Source organism: Ursus americanus, chromosome 1 (genome assembly GCF_024610735.1).
Source record: "Ursus americanus isolate L20-20 chromosome 1, mUrsAme1.1.p, whole genome shotgun sequence".
Lineage (NCBI taxonomy): Eukaryota > Metazoa > Chordata > Mammalia > Carnivora > Ursidae > Ursus > Ursus americanus.
Window position 1 is genome coordinate 96,707,676 of NC_142127.1, and position 22,978 is coordinate 96,730,653.

Consider the following 22,978-nt stretch of genomic DNA (forward strand, 5'->3'; position numbering starts at 1 on the left):
TTGAAGACAAAGGCAATCAGCCGAGGATTGTTGAGTGGGAAGAAACGTGTTCCCCTGGAAAATACAGCAACATAAGGTAGGATTTGTTTTTTTTTTTTTTTAATAGAAGCACTAAAATTTCATTAAGTGGCATTGAGCCATCATTGTATCATATACTAACCATGCGTAGAGATTTATTATACTTGATGAGGCAAAAGTCAATAGTTGGGTACATTTTTAAGTAGTTTCTTTCCTCAGGGACCCAAATTTTCCAAATCTCTCTTCTGGCAGTCCTCAAGGTGTGGTTCAAAGACCCTGGGGGGCCCTGAGGTGGTAAGATGGTCCTTTTCCAACTGGGTATCAGTGTGAGGGTGGGTTTTCTGCATACACTTCAGCGAAAACAACACGGTCCAATAGTTACAATGTGGAAGGTAGATAATGAGGAGCCGGTCATCTTTGAATAAGTCAGACATTAAAGCGATTTGCAAAAGTATAAAACAATGTCACTGTATTCACTGAATTTTTGGGAAAATCTAGTTATTTTTCCCAAAAAAGTGCTATTTATGTGAGCAAGGACTGGGCTTGTGTTATCTTAAAATTAAAGCTGACGCTCAGAAGGCAGCCATCGGATGAAGGAGTCTCTGGGGACGGAGGAGCTCCCCAGAGCCTTGGAAAGCTCACCGAGTGGCCGCCTTGTTGCCCGTTCTGTGGCCAAGCCTGAAGCTACACATGGGACTCGTGCAAGGAGAACTAATGGCAAGGCAGACATTCAAGAGTGTGAAGGTCCTGAGGATGAATCTGGAGACTGTGGGCTTCTCCAGGGAGGATGGTTTTTATCATTTGCTGAGTGAACTCACCATTTGCAGCCAGAGCATGTGTCCCAGGAAGAAGAAATACACGTTTGCTAGTCTAGAGTGATGTGGCCTCTTTGCTCCGTGGCATGCTGACCGGTGGTAGAAAATGTGGTAGGTATTGCAAGTTACCTCCTTTATTTAAGGTTCTATGTTCTCTTTTCCCTACTGAAAGGACCTCTAAGAATTTTCCTAAAAGAAGTGTCAAGGGAAAAAATAATTCCGCCAGCGAAAGTACTGGTGAGCAACAAAATGTCAGCGGGCAGATGCGTGTCCCAGCTCATCGATTCCAAGACCAGCTATATTTGAAAACGGGGATAGGTTCTCTGTTAAATATTCCCATGGGGTGAAACAGAGATAAATTTAGCTAAACTGAAAACAGGTGACTTAATGAGACTAGAGGTGTCAGGAAATAAACAGGAAGAGCCTGAAGTTTTCCTATAGGAGCTGAAATCAACCACAGGGAAGTGGTCACGTGTCTTCCCTCTCCTACCCCCGGAGTTGGTACATAAGGGGCTCCCCCGGCAGAAGGCGGCATCAGACCTCTCTCACCTCCTGAGTCTCCCTCGTCTCTACTCCCTCGTCTCTCCTGACACCATGGGGTGCTGTGGCTGTGGAAGTTGTGGTGGCTGTGGTGGCTGCGGTGGCTGCGGTGGCGGCTGCGGTGGCTGCAGCAGTGGCTGCGGGGGCGGCTGCGGCAGCTGCACCACCTGCAGGTGCTACCGGGTGGGCTGCTGCTCCGCCTGCTGCCCCTGCTGCTGCGGCTGCTGCGGGGGCTGCTGCAGTACCCCCGTGGTCTGCTGCTGCCGCCGCTCCTGTGGCTGCGGCTCGTGTGGCTGCGGCTCGTGTGGCTGCGGCTCGTGTGGCTGCGGCTCGTGTGGCTGCGGCGGTGGGAAGGGCTGCTGCCAGCAGAAGAGCTGCTGTCAGCAGAAGTGCTGCTGCAAGAAGCAATGTTGCTGCTAGGCGGCCGGCGGCTCCGCCCCTCCCGGGAGCCGGCTGCGGGAGGCCGCTCTGTCCTGCCGGTAAGACTGCTTCACCTCGTCCACCTACTCCTTTCCCTGGGCCTCTCTGTCACCAGCTTCCCCCTCATGCTTCCTGCGCGTCCTGCTTTGTCCTTCTGAGATCTCCCTCTGGCCACACTTGGCACAAGTTTGCCCCAATCGCACAGCAAGAAACAAAGATGCAACCAAAGAGCCCGTGAGAAGACAGCGGGGCAAAGCCAGATTTACTGGGAACCCTAGGAGTTTGTAACGTTCTATCGTTTATAAATGCTCAGGCCTGGCTTTGGGCCATTTGGGAGTTTTCTGGCTGTGTGCAGTCTTTTCTGCTGCTCTGTCTACATCTGCTGTTTTAAATTTCCTAATAAACTGACTTGACGCACGATGACATCTCTCCATTAATCACATAGTCTGTGAGTTTCTCCGTCGGCTGCTCGGCCCCGCACAGTGAATCCGACCCTGGTCCTCCCGTGGCCGCATCGCCGCGCAGCCGTCCCGGGGACTGGACCCTTCCGCCGTAGCCACTGAGCCCCCTTCGTAGCCGCCCAGAGGGGCCTCTGTACTCACACCCACCGGAGGATGTTCCACAGTGGGGTGAAGGTGGCGGGCGTTGGTGGTGGTGGTATTTTTAAGAAATAAAAAACGGGCCCCAAAGGAAGGAAGAAGGTGGGTGATCCTTCCCTGCAATGCTGGGTGATTTCTGGGGAGACTGAGAAGCGTTGGCCCCGGCAGGGAGCTTGAGCTCCGTTGAGGGTTCTGGGAGGCTCTTGTTCTGCGAGCATCCTTATCCGTGCCTCTGACAACTGTGTCTTTTCTCTCTGCTTCTGCTGATTTTGTGCAGCAAACTCTCGGTGCAGGCCTTTGGGGAGGGAAGATGCACCGCCTCCCAGCTGCCGAGTGCGTGGGATGATTCCGCTCAGCCACAAGAGGGGAGCCGCGCTATGACGTCAGAGCCAAACCTTGTGGCCAGCCCAGCTCCAGCAGCAGGGCAGCCGAGGGGTCCTCTCCTTGGGTTTGCATGCTGCTCCCATGTCCATTCAAAAAAGAAAGGATGGGTGGTGAGTTCTCCTGGACAACACTCCCCCCCCCCCCCCCCGCCCCGCCACACACACAGCTACTTCTATAGCTCACTACAGGCCTTCGAGGTGAATTGTATTAGACCCATTCCACTGCTGAAGTGACTGAGGTTGAGGCAGTTAAGAAATTCACTGAAAGAAACGCAGGTCCTGATTGAACCCAAGGTTTTTGTGGCACCAAACCCGACCATCCTTTTCCTATACCAAACTGATTCTCCAATGGCTCCTGGCCCTGGGGTGCTTACATTCTGATGAGGGAGACAAACAAGTAAATGAGAAATACTGCGTAATGTGATAAGTGCTGAGGCTGAGAGCAGCCTGAGGTATTATGGAAATGCATGAAGACCTAAACCAGGTTTTGGGGGGGGGGTGGTGCCAGCATCATAGAAAGCTCATGGAGGAAGGGACATTTAAACCAAGTCAAGAAGTGTTAAGGCAACTGATGGGAAGAGGGAGTGTCGGGGGACATGGCAGGGATGGGATCTGTTTCAGGCCAAGGCAAATGTGTGTGCAAAGGTCAGAGGTGAGAGGCAGCATGAGCAGTGGGGACAGCCCAAGTTGGGTGTGGCTGCAGAGTTGATGGTGCGGGTGTCACATGAGGAGATGGGGCTGGAGAAGTGAGCAAAGTCCAGACCAGGAAAGACCTCACGTAAGTATGTGGACATTGTGTTCCACACTGTGAAAGATTTCTTTGAAGGATTTTAGTCGGGGAGGAACATACTTCGGGGAAAGTACCAGTGCGGCAGCATAGGGAGAATGGGTGCAGGGAGACGAGTCCGGAGGCAGAAAGGCAGATAAGAAGCTGCTGTAGTGGTCTGGGCGCCAATGAAGGGGGCTTGAACTGCTGTGCAATGGGGACATTTGAGAAATGTTTAAATGTCAAGTGGAGAAGAAAATGGACTGCAGGAGAATTCAAGAGTGAGGGGTCTAGCTTGGACAAGTGGGTGGATGATAGATGGCGGGTGAACTACCTGGGACAGGTAGGGAAGTCAGGGGAATGAATCATGGGGTCACCCACTGAGTCAGCGATATTGATGGTGGCAGTGATGCTGTCAGCAAGTCTCCTCCTGTTTAGTCCTTACAACAGGCTAAGAGGAAGGTATGAAAACCATCCCCACTGTTTAGGAAATCGAGGTTGTGAGGGGAAGTCTCTCAGAGTCTGCATGGTGGAGCCTGGATCACATTCAACCTGCTGGTTACCAAGCTGGCTTCTCAGCTCCCAGATGGCACCATAGAGAAGGAGTGAAGGTGGGAGTGAGGTTTTTGTGGCCTTTTAGAACCTGGCACGTGATTCATGGTGGAGGCCTCCCTCTTGGCATGACTATAATTGAAAATCTGCTCCCTGAGAAATGGGACCTTAGGGACTCTGCATTCATGCTAATCACATGTATCTTCCCTCCTGCCACAGTCTTTAACAGGTGGGAGGTGGAACCATGTTTGTGTTTGTGGAGACATGGACCATTTAAATACCTAGGCAATACTAAACTGTATAAAATGCCTGTAAAGTAAGAAGCAGGTTGGGACTAGGGGAGGCCGAGTCAGGCCAGTACAGTGTCCAGCCCTGTCTTTTGGTAAAATTTTGCTATTGTTTTCATCATGGACTTTTTGCACCAATTTTAATTTTAAAAATATTGCATTAAAAATATCTCAATGACTTGAGGTTTTGGGTGCCACCTTAAATTTTCACCCCAGGTGAGTGCTTCATTCATCCTACATAAGGTCTGGCCCTGGGAAGAAGCATTATGTGAATCAAAATATTCCCCACCCACCCCACCACTGTTACTTCTATGCAGATATAAACATAGGTTTTCTACATGGAATAATATTCATATTCAAATTGTTATTCTCAGACTGTGACTAGGCATCAGTGATCCCAAGGACTTGTAAATAAATAGGAAAGCCATACTAATGCTAACAATGGCTTTTATTGAGTAGGTCGCAAGCTCTATTTGAAGTGTTTATATGTATTATCATGTTTACATTCCTCAATAACCCTCTGCTAGAGGTATTATTCTTTTCATCCGGAAACTGAGATCAAGAAGGATCCTGTCATACCCCTGGAGGTGGAGGGAGGAAGTAAGATGATTCCAGACTACACACTCCACCCCCACCCCTTCCTCCTATGTACCTGTTCCTGTCTGGTTTCCCATTCAAGACCCAGCTTGAGCCCTGCCTGCTTCATAAAGCTTCCCTATCTTCACTACATAATTGGAATTAATTAGCCCCTCCTTGGAACTCTTGCAAGTCTTAATATTCACTTGCAACTTAAACAGCCCATACTTGGAGTCAACTCTTATTTTATTGGACTATTATTTAAATCTTTTTTGATTAAACTGATCTCTGATCAGTAGGAGTTACTTAGAAGTACATTTCTTTGCATTACCCATGTGGCCTGGCATGTGAAATGGGTTCAACACATATTTGTTAATGTGGTTTGCTTTGCTCAAGTGTTTATCATTCCAAGTAGAACTATAAGTAAGAAGTTAATTGATAGGTGCACCGAATAGTATCCTCTATTTAGAACAGCCACACCTGGTTATTTTTAACTGGCATGCTTACGCACTTGAACCATGCTTTAGGTAGAAATTTGTGTTACCGACTAATGGGTCATATATTTGAATGCTCTAAGGCTTCCAATGACCTCGTTGTACAGGTTGGGAGTTGGGATTGTTGTCTATCCCAACAGGATGGAGCTGAGCTGACAGTCCCATATGGGGGTTAATCTGAATGCAGTCACCCTTTGAATGAGATCTGATCATTGTCCAATGTTATTTTTTCAAATCTTGGTAAAAGTTCAAGTGAAGCAAAGAACCCATTAGATGGTATTTGTGTTGGAGTCTAGTTTAGTCTTTGGGTAATTGTAGGGATTCCTGCACTCTTTTATAATGGGAGGCATTGTTGTTAAGATTAATGTTATGGTTTAGGGTCTTCAGGTGATCTTGGTGTGCTCTGAGTCCTTATTTCTTTAGTCTCTAACCATCTTTTCCCAGTTTAACGAACTGTTTCTGTCATCTCTTTGGCTCTGTGAAGTATCCCTAAAAGACATCCTTTTACCACATCCACTGACATCTGTTCTTTCCTCCAGGGTAATGTGCAGAACCTTTCTGTCCTTTAAGAAGGAAAGACGAATGGACTACTTTTTAAAAAATATGAGTGTTCTTGTGGTGTCTGGGTGGCTTAGTTGGTTAAGCATCTGACTCTTGATTTTGGCTCAGGTCATGATCTCAGGGTCATGAGATCGAGTCCCAAATCAGGCTCTGCACTGGGCATGGAACCTCCTTGGGATTCTCTCTCTCTCTCTCTCCCTCTGCTCCTCCTCCCAAAAACCCTCCTCTAAAAAAAGAAAAAAGAAAAAAGAAAAAATGTGAGGGTTCTTCCATCCTTTCACTAACAAAAAATAAAGGAAACACAGTTAAATATTCAAGATAAAAACAAATAATTCAATTTCCTTTATAGACAATAAGTTACTTTATCTGTTGCTAATCCATTCCATACCAGTTCAGTTAAGAGCAAAGCCTCTGAACGACAATTTCAACTCTACCATGATTCTGTTAATATCATTCATTATTTGGATATCTGGTTTGACGGATAGCTTGGAGAGCAAGAGGTAATAATGACGAATTTCTCTGTACTTTTTCACCTTGACATTCCACAAATAGACTGAGCACATGTACTATACGCAGAAGTTTATGTTTTAACTTAATTGTAGGGAGGATTGGTACAAAAAACAGGGGCAATAGCAAGTATGTAGGGAGAAGGGATAAAGTTGACTGGCTCATTCAGCTAGAAAAGTAGTTGGAAAGCCGTATGGATGACCACAAGTGTTTATCAATTCTGCTTCCATGATGTCATGTACACTTAGGCAGTGACTGTCCCATCTGAACTTCAACTCGACTGGTCTGGGGTGTCTGGTTAGGTCTCCAGAAATGGTGAAGTGGGCCTGCCAGGGGTCTCTTGGGATGAAGACCGGGGGGCATCTTAAGGAAAACAAAAGCAAGTAGAGTCATTTTAAGGGAAAAGAGTCAAGCAATGGTGTTCAGTTCTATGACGATGACCCAATTACTAGAGGTCTTTTGCGTGGTTCATGTCATGGACCAAGAGCAATTAGATCTCACTAAGGACTTGGGCCTGCGGCATGTGGGAAAATGGCAATGAGAAACATTCCCAGTGACACATGCAGAGTCCGGGGCGTGGTACGAGGTGGGGGAGGACCTTCTCTCCATGGCAGTAGAGCGACGTCAGGGCAGGGTGATGTTAGTACAGACGTGGCCGGGAAGGTCGGCGCTGGTAGCAGCCACAGCACAGGGCGGTGGCTGGTGACAGTGTGGGCTCCATCGTGGTATGGCTTTGGCTTAGGACCTGCAACCCTTAGGCAGTGGCTGCGGCTGGTGACAGCCACCGTGTACCGTCATGCTTGTCCTGCCTGCAAGGCCTCAGAGTGGCATCACTGCCGGCCCTGGGGGACCTGGCCCTGGGGACACTCCCCAGGGCTGCTGAGTGTGCTCCGTTCCTGACCACACTGACACCTCACGGGGACCCCAGGATCATGGTGTGGTTGAGGGGGAGGACTCTGAAGAGGGTGAGAGGAACTACATGGCACATGATGACGAGCAAAATTCAGTTAATCAGTTAATTGACACATTCAACAGTATTTACTGACCACTGACTAAGGGACTAACTAGCCAATCTAGTAAAACACGGTTTGTTACTGTTAATGTGATGCTGTTTTCTCTGCTATGATGGGGTCCCCTGGGGAATGTTCTGTGCCCTGCTTACCACTTGTCAACACTTAATCGTTTCTTGTGTTTTTGATGTTAGCCATTCTTCCAGGTATGAGGTGGTGTCTCATTGTAGTTTTATTTGCATTTCTCTGATGATAAGTGATGTTGAGCATCTTTGCGTGTGTCTGTTGGCCATGTGTATCTCTTCTTTGGAAAATTGTCTGTCCATGTTCTCCGCCCATTTTCTAACTGGATTATTTGCTTTTCGGGTTATTGAGTTGTATAAGTTCTTTATATGTTTTGGGTATTAACCCCTTATTGGATACATCATTTGCAAATACCTTATCCCATTCAGTAGGTTGTCTTTTTGTTTTGTTGATGGTTTCTTTTGCGATGCAAAAGCTTTTTATTTTACTGTAGTCCCAATGGTTTAATTTTGCTTTTGTTTCCTTTGCCAGAAGAGAAATATCTGGAAAAATATTTCTATGACTGATATCAAAAAGATTAATGCCTATGTTTTTTCTAGGATTTTTATGGTTTCAGGTCTGACATCTAGGTCTTTAATTCATTTTGAGTTTACTTTTGTGTATGGTTTAGAAAGTGGTCCAATTTCATTCTTTTGCATGTAACTGTCCAGTTTTCCCAATGCTGTTTGTTGAAAAGAATGTCTTTTTCCAATTGTATATTTTTGCCTCTTTTATTATAGACTGGCCATAAAACATGGGTTTATTTCTGGATTCTCTATTCTATCCTATTGATCTATGTGTTTGTTTTTGTGTCAGTACCATACTTTTTTGACTACTACAGCTTTGTAGTATACCTTGAAATCTGGGATTGTGATATATCAGGTTTTGTTTTTTTTTCTCAAGATCACTGTGGCTATTCAAGGTCTTTTGTGGTTCTGTAGAAATTTTAGGATTATTTGTTCTAGTGCTGTGAAAAATGCTGTTGGTGTTTTATAGGGATTGCATTGAATCTGTTGATTGCTTTGGGTAGTATGGACATTTTAACAAGTTGGCTCTTCCAATTCATGAACATGGACTATCTTTCCATTTGCTTGTGTCATCTTCAATTTCTTTCACCAAAGTTTTGTAGTTTTCAGAGTACAGGTCTTTACTTCCTTGGTTAAATTTTAAGACTTCTTTAACAGTAACTAAAAAAGTAACCAGAAGAGAGCCCTGTGTTAAAGACTTGGGCTATCACAGTATTCCAAACTCCTTCAACTCAGGGTCATGCAGGAGGCTGACAGGACACCTGGGCTCGCCTCATCGGTGTGCCACTTGGACTATCCTAGGATGGCCGATAAGAGCACTTTCATGTTCTACAATAGTCAATAGAACCTGACCTGCAGACTGCACTGATTGCCTTCACTATTTACCCTTAACAGGAAAGAGTGATCTGAATAGGAATGGCTAATTAGAAGTGACCATTTCATGTAAGCATTCCGCGGTGGACTGGTCCACGCTAACTAGGGACTGAGCAACTGTTGGAAATATGCCTTTAGGTTTGTCTTCCTTTTTCTTTTCTTAACATTTTATTTCATTGAGAGAGAGAGTGAGAGTGAGAGCATGAGCAGGGATGGGGGAAGGGGCAGAGGGAGAGGGAGAGAGAGAATCTCAAGCAGACTCCCTGCTGAGCATGGAGCCAGACGAGGGGTTCGATCCCATGACCTCAGGATCATGACCTGAGCTGAAGGCTTACTTGCTTAACTGCTTAACTGACTGAGCCACCCAGGCGCCCTAGGTTTGTCTTTTTTTTTAAACAGGCTGATGATAGCAGAAGGCTCCTCGAGTTTGGCCCATGGCTTGGGAATGTTGTGCAGAATGCACATTCTTCTGGCAGAATGCAAGGGCACTCTGTAATGACCCCTGATAACACTGGATCCCTTCACCTCTGAATCAGAGTCTCCTCCTGACTCATGTTGCAGGATGAAGAAACACCCAAGGAACTCTGCTTTGGGACAACAAAACAGTGTGACCTGGGATCACCTTTCCCTTTGATTCTCAAAATGTTCTCTTCAGTCTAAAGGGATGCTTCATCACTTAGTAAATGGTAATAAATGGTGTAGGAATGAAAATATCTTGTCCTGGGCTGATATGACCAAGAAATGTAAAAGCACCCAAGGGTGATTCTGACCCATTCAGACGTCTACTAAAAAAAAAAAAAATTACCAAAAACCCCTCCAATCCCACCCCCCACAGAAAACAAGAAAAAAAAAAATTTCATAGTTACTTCCTGTCCTATTTTTAAAATGACCTTAAAAAGACAAGTAAAAGATAAATTTAGCAAAGTTTACAAGTCAGAAGGACCCATTAAGGAAGTGCACATGAGGCCATGTGAGATTCAGCTGTGGATATTTGCATCAACAACAACAGGGAAGTGGCCTTGAGTCCTGGGTCAGTACTCTCCCTGCCTTGGTATATAAGGGGCTCCCCCAGCAGAAGGCAACATCAGACCTCCCTCACCTCCTGAGTTTCCCCCCTCACCTCTCCTGAGTCCTCTCTCTTGACACCATGGGGTGCTGTGGCTGTGGAAGTTGTGGTGGCGGCTGTGGTGGTGGCTGCGGTGGTGGCTGCGGGGGCGGCTGCGGTGGCTGCGGGGGCTGCGGGGGCGGCTGCGGCAGCTGCACCACCTGCAGGTGCTACCGGGTGGGCTGCTGCTCCGCCTGCTGCCCCTGCTGCTGCGGCTGCTGCGGGGGCTGCTGCAGTACCCCCGTGGTCTGCTGCTGCCGCCGCTCCTGTGGCTGCGGCTCGTGTGGCTGCGGCTCGTGTGGCTGTGGCGGTGGGAAGGGCTGTTGCCAGCAGAAGTGCTGCTGCCAGCAGAAGTGCTGTAAGAAGCAATGCTGCTGCTAGGTGGGCCATCTGGCCTCTGTCCCTGCACAGGAGATACTGGGAATTTCCTCTACTGCATTCACCTGTCCTACCTGTCGTCCTCTGGTATTCTGAGACTTACCCTCTTGGACTGACTTTGCTCCTGGATTTAGGTTCCTCTTTTTTCTGTTTTGGGTGTTTTCAGTTTTCCTAACTGAAAAGTTTCCAGTCAAATAGGAAACAGCAAAATCAAGGACGTGAAAATGGTCTCACTCCGGAAGAAGAGCTGGCATCATGGAGCTCCAGCAGATAGGGTCCCATTATTATTCTTTAGATATATGTGATTATTTCCTTCCCATGTATGTGCTCTTATGTCTGCTCCTTTTTTATCTTGTATTCCTATTTGTCAATAGCTCTCTTCTAAATTTTCTAATAAAATAAAAACTTTTATCATTAAAAGTTTCTCTTTGCCTTTATTTTGATTTTATCCTATCCCGCCTCCTGGAACATCTTCATCTCACTTAAACATCCATTGGAAGACGGGCAATGATAGCAGAGCAAGGCAAGGAGCATGAGAATAGCTTTCTTGCCACTGCTGTCCATGCATTCCAGCTACGAACACCAATGGGACACTTGAAAGAATGATTTATCTACATTTTGAATTCTATTTTGAAATGACAGTTTCAGTTACAGAGAAGCAAGTGTCCCTAATTCATAAAAAATCCTGTTGTATTCACAAAGAACCATTTCAAACAAATTTTCAGAAATGTATCTGCTACCCAAATATGGATGGCTACCTTTGCTTTAGATTCCCACCTACTGGGGCCATTTACTCTGCGTCAAGGGCAGAGTTCCACCCCTGCCGTGCAGGCGCTTTCATTTTTTCCCTATAAACTCAGCCAGCAGTGCACATTTAGACTTTTAGTATTATTAGTTTAGCTTTCTATCTCCCTAACTACAAAAAGTAATGCCATCAAGTAGTGTTAAGTGGGTCAGCATTGGTGGACATGGGATTTATCTTCATTCTCTCTTTTTTTTATAATAATATTTTTTTATTGTATTCTGTTAGTCACCATACAGTACATCCCTGGTTTTTGATGTAAAGTTCGATGATTCGTTAGTTGCATATAACACCCACGCAATACGTGCCCTCCTTACTACCCATCATTCTCTTCTATGTTAATTTAACCTTGATTGGGCTATTGTTGAGGATCAAGCTTTCTTTTGACTTCATTTCAAATCTTTTTTTTTTCTTCTTCTTCTTTTTACAGGGGGAAGGGGCCCAGGGAGAGGGAGAGAATCTCAAGGAGACTCCATGCTGAGTGTGGAGCCTTGATCTCATGATCCCGCAATCATGACCTGAGCCAAAATCAACAGTCAGACGTTTAACTGACCGAGCCCCCCAGGTGCCCCTCAGATCTTACTTAATAACTTAAACTGTGATGTATGTTTTTAAGTTTTATTTCCATTTTTAAAGACTCATGAGCTTAGAGGGGCTCTGAATGTTCATGGAATCTATGTTGTTTTGCTAGACTGTGGTAGTCTATTCTTGATATGAAAACAGTTTTATGAGCAAGATCTGTTTCTTTCACACCTAGAGGACACTAGAGTTCAGGTAATCCCCTATAGCCATCATTCACTTGGAAGATAAAATTGAAATACAAATGACTTTTTAGGATTCCGATCATGAGTTGTACTTCGAAGTATTTATTTAAATATTTTGGAAGAGTTGACTTTCTGTTGACAAGTGTTCTCTGAGAAGTCCCTAGATATAAAGGCAGGTCTAAAGTGCTGAAGCCAGTTCTAAGATGAAGTAGACCCTGCCTTAGAGTGTCTTTGGGTGGGGTGGGTTGTGTACGAAGAATTATAATCCAAGGCCAACTGTGATGCTTGCTGCAGGTGTTTCCATCAGAGGTGGAGAGAGAGTTCTTGAAAACATCCAGAGTGGCTTCATAGCACTGAATCTCATGGCTTTCTTGTTGCCTGTAGACTCTTCAGTGTATTTTCTCTCTGTCGCTTTTGGTCTATTTTGGACCAGAGCCAAAGAGTGGCAGAGGTTATTGTCATTGTGAAGGTCGGCATTTGTGGCCTCTGCAGTAACTTTCCTCATCTTTTGCCACAAGGCACACGTTTCTCAGACGGACTGAGTACTGAAAACAAAAAGATGGATCACAATTTAAGGAAAATACTTCTGTAGTTCAATGGAGCTCAGCAAATATTTTCATTTTTCAATCCGATATTTTTCTCACTTTGTTTTTCAATCCTTATAGGCCCTGACTACAAATTTCAGTTATTCAGTTATTCAGGTAACCTAGATGAAGACCTATATTTACAATCAGATTATGGAGAAGAATGTTCAAGAACTGAGGTGAGATGCAGGATGTATGCACACAGAGTGCCCTTCCCATGCTTTCCAGCCCCTGTCACCAAGCCCTCATACGTGGATCCTGATTTCCTTGTGAATTTTGTGATCGCTTCATGCGGTGGGAATTAGTGTGGACCATACTCAGGGGGAAGAAGAGAGAGCTGAGTGCATCAAGGAAAACCAGGAACCATCCTGCGTACACGTGCCACGTTGTGGACACAACAGCAGCACCTTTCTTTCTTATTTTCTTTCTTTCTTTCTTTCTTTCTTTCTTTCTTTCTTTCTTTCTTCTTTCTTCCTCTCTTTCTTTCTTTCTTTCTTTCTTTCTTTCTTTCTTTCTTTCTTTCTTTTTTCTTCTTTCTTTTTTAAAAGATTTTATTTTTGCGAGAGAGAGAGCGTGCATGTGCACAAGCAGGGAGGAGGGGCATAGGGCATAGGGAGAAGCAGACACCCTGCTTAGCAGGGAGCCCAATGTGGGTCCTGGGATCATGACCTGAGCCAAAGGCAGATGCTTTACCGACCGAGCCACCCAGGTGCCTCTGCACGTTTCTTTCATTTCAGCATCAGGGATGACGTGTCACACAGATTCACCTAAGCCACAGCATCTCTTTAGGTTTGTGGCTCAGGAACTCCACCAACACGTGTATTGTTGGTACTCATCAGGCAGCCCCCCAAAGTGTATTGGTTTGCCAGGGCTGCCATAATGAAGCACCATAACTGGGTGGCTTAACCAGCAGGAATTTATTTTCTCACAGTTCTGGAGGCTGGAAGTCCAAGATGAAGTCCGAGTTCCTTGGCTCAAAGTCCAAGATGAAAGTGGCAGCCCGTTTGGTTTGCAGCCTTTCTCTCTGGCAGGAAGATGACTGTCTTCTTGCTCTGTCTTCACATGGTCTTCCTTCCATGCACATCTGCATTCTAATTTTCTCTTCTTATAGGAACACCAGTCATATTTGTTTAGGATCCAACTTAAGGACCTTGAACTCACTTGCTTCTTTAAAGAGCCTGTCGCCAAGCATAGTCCCATTCTGAGGTACTGGGAGTTAGGACTTCAACATATGGACTTGGGGAAGATGCAGTTCAGCCCATAACAAAAGAATAACAAACTATAGAAAAGTCTCATGCTTTGTTCTTCATTTATGTGGTTTAGCTAGTGACCTATGTTTAATATAATATGGTTTTGCCCTTTTTTTTGTTGGGAGCCATGACAGATTTTCACTTACTTTGTTTTCTATATCAAGTTGTCACCTAACTAACAAAGAAATTGTGTCTCAGTGTCCCTCATAGGACCCAGCACAATGTTGGCAACTAAACGTTCAGTAACTGTCACTGGTTCACCCTGCTGCCTGGGTTCTTCTTTCACGGATTGATGTCAGTGCTGAGTAAGGACAACTCACCCACTCCTAACAGCCCCATCTTCTACCTACACTGCCTGTAAACAAGCTCACATTTCTCGTGAGCAGGACGGAGAGAGCAGGAGCCTAAGACGTGTTACATCTCCGATGCAGGAGGGCCATGTGTCCCAGAATTCTGCCGTCAACCTTACTTTGTGGGAAAACTGCCTCAAAGAATCCTCATGAGGAGAATCTGGGTAAGATAGATGGATAGGACTCTCTCCTGCTGAGAATAGCTATGTGATAGGAGGTGGTTCTCTCTCTTTTTAAAGATTTTATTTATTTATTTATTTGGGAGAGAGAGAGACAGAGCATGAGTGGGGGAAGGGGCAGTGGGAGAGGGAGAAGTAGACTCCCCTCTCAGCAGGGAGCCCGATGCAGGGCTCGATCCTGGGACACGACGATCATGACCTGAGCTGAAGTCAGACACTTAACCCACTGAGCCACCCAGGCACCCCTAGGAGGTCGTTCTAAAGGTGGAACCTGGCTGGAGAAGTGTAAGTCAGAGGATGGAGACCATCCTAGAGGCTGAGAGTAACTAAGGGGTGCTGGGTAGCCAGAGGGCACTGGAGGCTCAGGGCCCTTGGATGTGGAAAAGGAAACAGAAACATAGATGGGTGTGTGTCAACTTAGAATTTGAGGAAGCTCATCTCAGAACCCCTCCTCAAACCTTATTTTCTGAATTTCAAGGGGGGAAGGAAGACTATCTTTTCAGGGGCTCCCTTTGGGGATCTTACTTGATGCGACTACTCAATTCATATTTCCTTTGGTGATTTCATTGCATTTGGTCACTTCAACCTATGTAAGCATCTGTGTTTGTCAGGCTCTGCTTAGAGGGACAAGGAAATACCCCATGTGGACTTGTGGCGTTGGAGCAAGAATATCCATCTTCTGGAGACAGACCCCAGGGGCTTGGCTTCCCTCAGCCCCAGGTTCACCACCAGACCCTGCTGGGAGACCCCTGTCTCCTTTCAGCTCACTGCTAAACCACCCATGATGGATCAAGAATCTGGAAGCTACACAGAAAAGGACCAGGGAGCACTATGGGAAATTAACAGAAGTGGTGTCTGGGAACACATTTTATTGTGTGCGTGGTGCAGACTCCTTCAGACAATGCTGACGGGGTGGGATGAAAGTTGCCCAGTTTGATTATTTTGAATCTAATGCTCATTTTCTGACACTACATCGGAAAGCCTATTTTGTAGTTTGTAATGGCTGACAGACAGACTTCCGTGGCCCCTGCCATGGGCTCCAGCAGAACATCTGGGGGAGCTGCATGGGAGGGTATGGATGCTTAGTGAGGTGACGGCTAAATGGAAAGCACTCATGGACTACAGAGCTAGTGGGCAAAGAGATGTGAGAGACTCAGGGCTTCCATTTACGTTGCCTATTGGAGTAATTCTCAGCAATGAGGCCATGACAATCGAGATCGACATGCAGTAGAAAAAGACCCTAGAAGCAGACGAAAAGTGAACATCATAAACGATAAGCCTCAAAAGTGACCATGCCCTGAAGCTATCAAATGACTTTGCAAGATCTGTATGAATATTCACGCACTCAGACTTCTGTTGCTAAGACTCTATCAAAGGAGAGATTTGGGAAGAGTTTAGTTTATGACATTCAGTTGCTCAACTAGAGGATGTGCCCCTGAGTTCTTTGCTCCTTGCTACACCCACAATGAATTAACCATCTACAGCCATCTATATCCTTCGCAAACGGTTTATCTAGCTGTTGATTCATTGCTATCTTCACGTGTATACCATCGGCCTCATCTGTTCAGATTGAAGTGCATTGTCCCCGAGGGATAGATAGTTTAGAGACTGGCAAGAAAAAAAGAAACGGGTCTTCGAGGCTGATTTAGGAAAATTTATTAAGAAAACAGTTGCTTTGCATGTGTTTACAGAGATGGCAATGCAGAGGTAAAAACAGGACATAAATGAACATAAGGTTAAAGGCATTTCAAGAAGGTAAAACATTAGCTATCTTGATTCATTTTTGTCAAGGGCAAGATTTGAATGATCATTGACGCGGGTGACTACCTATTTATTACTTTGGTTGGTATTCATTAAATGCAGACAGAATGACAGAAACCACAGAAATGTGGTATGGGTTGGTGACAAGGCTCAGGTCATGCTTGTGATTTGCAAGTCAGAAAGGAGCAGACAGGGAGGGGGAGGTCTTACCTACAGCATGGTCACCTGCAGCACCTGCCCAGAGGCCAAGCCCCACGCCTAGCAGCAGCATTGCTTCTTACAGCAGCTCTTCTGTTGGCAACAGCACTTCTGCTGGCAGCAGCCCTTCCCACCGCCGCAGCCACAGGAGCCACAGCCACAGGAGCCACAGCCACAAGAGCCACAGCCACAGGAGCGGCGGCAGCAGCAGACCACGGGGGTACTGCAGCAGCCCCCGCAGCAGCCGCAGCAGCAGGGGCAGCAGGCGGAGCAGCAGCCCACCCGGTAGCACCTGCAGGTGGTGCAGCTGCCGCAGCCGCCCCCGCAGCCACCGCAGCCACCGCAGCCGCCACCGCAGCCACTGCTGCAGCCCCCGCAGCCGCCACCGCAGCCGCCACAACTTCCACAGCCACAGCACCCCATGGTGTCAGGAGAGAGGACTCAGGAGGGAGTAAAGACGAGGGAGACTCAGGAGGTGAGAGAGGTCTGATGCCGCCTTCTGCCGGGGGAGCCCCTTATATACCAACTCTGGGAGGAGAGCGGAAAGACACATGACCACTTCCTTGTTGCTATTCGGCTCTATTTACAGGGAAGAATCACATCATCTCTTATTTGCTTCCCTTTTAGATATTTTTGTCTTCATCACATGTTTAGTTTATTTTTTATATATATTTTTTTAAGATCTTATTTATTTATTCGACAGAGATAGAGACAGCCAGCGAGAGAGGGAACACAAGCAGGGGGAGTGGGAGAGGAAGAACCAGGCTCACAGCGGAGGAGCCTGATGCGGGGCTCGATCCCAGAACGCCGGGATCACGCCCTGAGCCGAAGGCAGACGCTTAACCGCTGTGCCACCCAGGCGCCCCTATTTTTTAAATAAAACCTATATTCCAGTTAAACTTTGAAAAAAACGTAAAGTTCTAGGGAATCATTCTGGGAACTGGGAGTGCGGTGAGGCTATCAACAGGAAAGGGCAGGATCTCCACCTGCCCATGATGCCTGTGTCCGTGGGGTTTGCAGACCTCACCCTGGGCCAGGTGACCTGTGAGCTCTCAGGGGGCTGGCAGAGTGAAGGTGGACAGTCCCTGACCTCAAAGAGCTTGCAACAGGAAGTAACACTGGGAGCTGGGGATGTGAACTTCGGGACAGATTGAAAGGTCACTGCCAAGGCCAGATGCCATCATTGCATTTGTTGACCAGTGACAACTTCTGGAGCTGGAAACTTAACTCCCTACCTCTTCGTGGGAAGCATCCCATTGTTCTTTCTCACACCCAGGATCTAATGACTGTTTTAAAACAGAAATAAATCCTCTTAAGAGTCTTCATTTTAATGATGTAATCCTTGGTATATTTTGCTTTGGATGAGGAGATAATATCAGCTCATGTCTGAAACACCCCTTTGCTAAGTAGTCTGACCTAGGCGATTTTGAACGTAGGGTGGTGGGGCGCCTGGGTGGCTCAGTCATTAAGTGTCTGCCTCCGGCTCAGGGCATGATCCCAGCGTTCTGGGATCAAGCCCCACATCAGGCTCCTCCACTGGGAGCCTGCTTCTTCCTCTCCCACTCCCCCTGCCTGTGTTCCCTCTCTCGCTGGCTGTCTCTATCTCTGTCAAATGAATAAATAAAATCTTAAAAAAAAAAAAAGTAGGGTGGGAACCTTGAGGGGTGCAGGTGCAGAGGCCAGAGATGTGAGGAGGGGCCCGATGTGGGGAGAAAACGAGTGTGAAATATGGTGAAGTGTGCAGCTATGGTCCTGAGTGGGATTTGAGGGCTAACAACCAACAAGGTGGCTATAAAAACATAATCCAAGAAAAACAAGAGCACAGGTGAGCTCTTCATCACGTGTGCTGTTGGAGGAGCCCTCTGGCCTCTCAGGGAGTTCTGAGGACCTTCATGGAGATCGTTGGTGGCCAACAGATTCCCCAAACTACAACTTGTAACTGGCTTGCTGTCCGGAGCCCATTTTCCCAATCTGGTGAGATTGTTCCTCAGGAATCTGAGTGAGAGGAAATGCTGTAAGGTCCCTGGAGGCGTGTTGGCATTGTTATTCATGATCCCAAACTATTTTTGTGGTATGTAGACCAGAGCATACATTTCAACCACCCCAGATTGCTTGAGCTGGGGTGCGGGGTACAGTGGGGCAAGAAATAGGAGAATAGGTTTGAGAGCTTTTAAGGAGGCACAATGACAGAATTCAGTGGAAGACCAGATCTGGGGCTAAGAGAAACAAGGGATTGATTCAAAGCTCACTTTTGAATGGATTGTCAGCTGGATGGAGAAGGCGCAGTGGAGGCAGGTAGCTTTTCTGGTGGGGTTGGTAATTGGGCTGGGGAGATTGTGGCTTGAGCCTGGGGCCCAGGACATGGCAGGTGCCTTGGGACAGTGGGAAGAAGATGGAGCGCAAGTTGGCTGTCTGTGAATTTGGAGTGTGGAGGAGATTCTAAACTGGAGGAAGGAATCTGGGAAATGCATATGGGAACTGAAGCCCTGGGTGTGGATGTGAGCACCAAGGGAGAGAGTGTGGAGAGAGAGAGGGGAGCATGGGGTCAAGATTTTCAGTAGACAACTTTCAGGGTTTAGGAAGGAAAGAGGGTCGTTTAGTTTAAAACTAGTCCACATCTCTTTGCAACTACAGCCATGAACATGTAACCTCACAAGAACTAAAATGGCCCATTTAATGAGGTGTAAAGTACATGACAGTAATAGATGTGAAATAATTGGAAAGAAATGGCTTGTTCAATTTGGTTATTCATATGGGCTCTACCTCTCAGAAGTTTCTGTCAGAGCAGGGTGGTTTCAGCTGAATATATGGAGAGAAAACCATTGAGGAGAGGCGGAAAAGGAGCCAGCAGTAATCAAGTGCTTTCTTAGTTCTAAATCTCAAAGTTTCATCTGTGTTTCTGTGGAAATGAAGACCCCTCCAAAATGGCAGCATCTCTTAGTTTGCTTCTAAAACAACTTTAAGAAGAAAAGCTAAAATTAGCAAATGCATTGCGTCAAATAACATCCATAAGAATGTAAACAAGGAATAGCCCTGGCTGAGCTTATTGTGGAAGCTGCATTGGCAACAATGAGGAAGTGCAGGGGTCATGTGTCCTGGGTCACTCGTCCATCCCCATCCTCCTCAAGATGGTATATAAGGGGCTCCCCCAGCAGAAGGTGGCATCAGACCTCTCTCACCTCCTGAGTCTCCCTCCTCACCTCTCCTGAGTCCTTACTCTCTTGACACCATGGGGTGCTGTGGCTGCGGAAGTTGTGGTGGCTGCGGTGGTGGCTGCGGTGGCTGCGGTGGCGGCTGTGGTGGCTGTGGCGGTGGCTGTGGTGGTGGCTGCGGTGGCTGTGGTGGCGGCTGTGGTGGCAGCTGTACCACCTGCAGGTGCTACCGGGTCAACTGCTGCCCCTGCTGCACCGGCTGCTGTGGGTGCTGCTGCACTGTCCCCGTGGTCTGCTGCTGCCGCCGCTCCTGTGGCAGCAGCTCGTGTGGCTGTGGCTCGTGTGGCTGCGGCTCGTGTGGCTGTGGAGGTGGGAAGGGCTGCTGCCAGCAGAAGTGCTGCTGCCAGCAGAAGTGCTGTAAGAAGCAATGCTGCTGCTAGTGGACGGTGTGTGGGGGCTGCCAGTGCCCATTCAGTTGGTAAGACTTCCTCCTTCCTGTTGCTCTTCCCCCACCTGATGGTCCTGAAAATACCCTTTTCCTGTCTTTCTTTGGTGCCTTAAGTCCTTCCATCAGAAGAGTCCTGAAGAGAAGGCATCTACTGGAAAAAATACAGCCAGACACCAGAGTAATTGTGCAAATTACTAATGAAATCATGTTTGATGGAAATATCAGTTCTATCTTTTCCCACTTTTTCTTGTCATCATGCATAGTTTTTCCCCCTTTTTCCCTTCCTAGTCATTATATAATACTGTCTAAATTTCCTAATAAAATAAAAACTAGAAGTCCATACAAAGTGTTCTTTTTGCCTTTGTCGTGTATGTGCGCATGGAATCCTGGTTTGTTCTGAAACTTGAGAGCAAATATACCTTTGCATGTTTTTAAAACCCTTGTAGCAGTCCCAAGTTCGAAGCCCTAGCCGGGTCTCTGGGGACCACCCTCTCCCCTCAGTGAAACTTCACTCTCCTGCCAGCCTCCTCCCTTCCTTACAGCCCAGTGCGCCGACTCCCCGGGAGATGCGGTCTCCATGTATTGATGTAACGACATGGCCCTTCGGTGGCTATTCCTTAAGCCCTACATGGGCCTTCCCCCCAGGACCCAAATACAGAATTTAATGGTGGGCCTGAGACCATTTGGGCTTTCCATGGGGTCTCTTTGGTGGAAAGAGTCAATCTTTTCCTTTTCCTCTTTCTAAAGTTTTTTGGTGTATGCAGTTTTCTTCTTTCGATTATTTCAGTTCACCGCAGCATAACAGACATGGCCTTGCTGGGATCTGGCCTAGAAGTGGGCTATCAGCATGTGGAGGGTGGGAATATGATCACGGAGATCAGATATTCCACACAGAGAGGGGATGATACAGCCAGGCTCACTTGAGATTTGGTGTCGGGGTGGGGCCCCTTCTAGTCTTGAAAAAACTCTATGACTCTCTGCTTCCTGGGGCTCTGGCCTATAAACTGGTGTCCACCAGAGACATATGGACATAATCCTAAGATCACAAATTGACTTAAATCATCTGTAGACTTAAGAATACTCTACAATATCCCATTACATAATGGGATGAGGCTTGGATGTGGGGCAGGAGAATATAACTGCAAAACTTCCAGACAGGTAAAAGCCAAGGTGAGGGCTGAGGTAAGACAGAGAGTGAGAGAAATGAAAGTGAAAACAAAACACCTCTCACTTAAAGTAAGTTGGCAAAGTTTCAAAAACTCTTTGTAGTAGGAAGCCTCTAACATGGCTCCCAATGATCCCTGCCTCCTGGTGTTCACACCCTTGTGAAATCACCTTCTCTTGCGTATGAGCTGGATCTAGTGGCTAATGATGAGAATAGCACAAAAGTGACAGGATGCCACATTCTTGATTAGGTTACAAAAATCTGTGACTTCCCTCTTCAAGCCAGTTCTTGATTTCTTGGCTTGCACACTTTGATGAAGCAAGCTGATGTGTTGGAGAGGCTCACGTGGCCAGGAGCTGAGGGCAGTCTCCACTCAACAGCTAGCAAGGAATTGAAGCCTTCTGCTCAGTGGCCATGAGGAACCGAATCCTGGCAACAATTACATGAGCTTGGAAATGCATCATGCCCCAGTCAATGCCCTGCCTCCTTGAGATGACCACAGTGCAGTCAACACCTTGACTTCCTGTAGGACACCCCCCCAGAGGGCTCGGCTAAGGTGTACCCAGATTTCTGACTCAGAAACTGTGAGATAATAAATGTGTGGCATTTTAAGCCATGAGTGTTGGGGTAGTTTGTTATAAATACTAAATAACTAACACACATTTAAAAACATCTAATGTTAAGAAAGGGCAACAAAATAAAGTTGGAACATGAATTCATTTCAGATGAAACTGACTTTATAGAACTAACAGTGTCCTTTAAATATTTTTTGGATCTTTCAAACAATAAATAAGAGAATGCTTTCCATAAAAAAGAAGAGGATTGATAGTGAAAATACAGGTAGAAACAAAATAAAAATAGGTTGATATCAAAATCTCAGGAATAAAAAAAAATGTGTGAGTTGAAATAAAAACTCAAGCAACAAAATAAGACACCACCAAAGACAGAATTTGTGAATTGCCAGATGGATATCAGGTGTTCACTTGCACACAGCAGAGAGAAACAGAGTCCCAGAGTAGAAACTGAAGTAGTCTGTCTTGACGTGGTATCTAGTCTGGGAAAAAGGTTTTAAAGACTTTCCCAATAGGGCTGCCTCCTATGCCCAAGGAATTCTTTCTACTACCATCAAACTTACTCACCTGGACTTAAATTCCAGATACCCCTGGATGGATAAAATTTCAGTCAACTTTTACTCTGCTAAAAACACTGGACTCCAAAGTATCATGAAGCAACGGTAGCATTTTCCATTATGACTGTTATTGAATATTGAGTTGCTTAAAATTAATTAGAACACTTTTGCTCATACAGATCAAGTAAGAATTTAGTAAACAGTTCATCTGTTTCTTTTCTATGGATACCAACTAGCCAACACCACACGTATCTGTGAGTTAGACTATTCTGACCACTGCTTTGGCTCCATTGTCCATTATGGTAACCATACCCATCTTTTCTTTAGCAACTCAGTGCCTCCGTGTGGCCCCTGCCACCCTAGGATCCCATGACCTCCATTGTATTTAAGTATCCCAGTTCATTGGTAACATCTCCCATTTAAATTTCTGACCTAAAGAGCAAAGCAGCCACAGAGTTCTTCTAGAATGGTAGACTGCTCTCACGAATGTCTTCTCACAGTTATGGTAAAAGGTGTGTCTTCTGGATCCTCCCAAGTTGGGTGAACAAATCCACATGATAAACCCACTCTAATATCGTAATTTCCCTACGCTTTTGAATACCTTCCTCTAGAGCATAACTAGGCAGTTCTGGCAATTCAACTCACTTAGTGTAGACCCCTTATGGCTTCACGTTTCAGCTAACCAACCAACCTGGCAGCCCATATCAACAAATTCTGCTTGA